This window comes from Fonticula alba, assembly GCF_000388065.1.
Source record: "Fonticula alba strain ATCC 38817 unplaced genomic scaffold supercont2.1, whole genome shotgun sequence".
Lineage (NCBI taxonomy): Eukaryota > Rotosphaerida > Fonticulaceae > Fonticula > Fonticula alba.
The window spans coordinates 1,737,990-1,739,279 of record NW_009242971.1 but is presented as its reverse complement, the minus strand read 5'-3'; positions in this window follow the sequence as shown (position 1 = coordinate 1,739,279).

The following is a 1,290-nucleotide window of genomic DNA, read 5'->3' as shown; positions in this document are numbered from 1 at the left end:
GCACCCTGAGCGCCCATCTCCCAGTGGTGTCGGCATGGCTCTCACGTTGCGTCGGATCGGCCGCATACAACCCCCCTCCCAGGCGCCCATCGTTGCAGGGGCTTGCACTGCAATTACACTTTCCCAGGTGCGTATGCGGCAACACGGCCGGCAAACGTGCATGTGCCCGGTCGGGGGGCGGGGGGTGCCTCACCGGGGCGCCGCGCCGCGCCACGCCCCGACCTCCCGGATGCGGGCAGCCCTTCCCGGGTCCCCCTCCGCGGATCGGACACCGTGCACATACACACACACCATACGCGTTCGGGCACCGTGCACATCCATGTGCGACATCCGCCTCGGGGGGAGGGGGCACACCATGGAGAGCTCCCCGCAGGGGCCTCCCCCAGCATGGAAGGGGGGGGGGGAGCTCTGGACCCTGTCCGGGCGGGGCGGGGCGCGTGCGCGCCGCTCGCCCTGATCCCAGCGCGGAGTGGTATCCCCTTGCCGGAGAGCGAGCCCGAGTTCTGCCCTTCCCGCGCCTCGAGACGACCTCGCAAATAGACGGCGCCTGGCAGTCTCCCCCCCCCCCCGCCCTGGAAGGTCTCCGGAAGGGGCGTGCTGACCGTCTGGCCGGTGAACAAACGTGTTTCCCCCCTCTCCCCCCCGCGCCCCGCCCCCCGGGGCGAAAGTGCCCGAGGCGGGCGCCGGTTCCCAGGGATCGGGGTTTGAGACGTACCCCCTCCCGGGGGAAGGTGCTGGTATGCGATGTGTACAGACACACACATCCCGGCGACATGCATCATCCCGACCCCTGGCTGAAGCTCACGCCCGTGCGTGTGGGCGCGTGTGCACCCGCCGGGAGCCGGACCGACACCGGGGCACAGCCGGAGGGCGAGGCCCGTCACCCGCCTGCCCAAATCGATTTGAGATCCCTCTCTCTGTGCCGTTCCCACCGGGAAGAGACCTTTTCCTATCCCCCGCAATCAGGCCCCCCCCCCCTCGTTTGCCGCCCCCTTCCACCCTTTGCGCCCGCCCTCCCTCTTCTCCCCTCCCCCCTCCCTCCTCCTCCCTCCCCCCGCCACTTCCTCCCCTCCCCCTTTCCATGGCTTTCCCCGGAACCACGCCCGCGACAATCTGATGGTATGTCGCCCGGGATCTCTCCCCACCTGCCGAGTGCCGATCGTGTCGGTCCGAATCTTTTCGGCCCCTGCCCGCGTTTACACCTCGCCACTTACCCTCCATACATGTATGCACACGCTCATGCCCCGCCGCCGAGGCCCCGAACGCGACTGGCGTTCCCGACGTGATGAC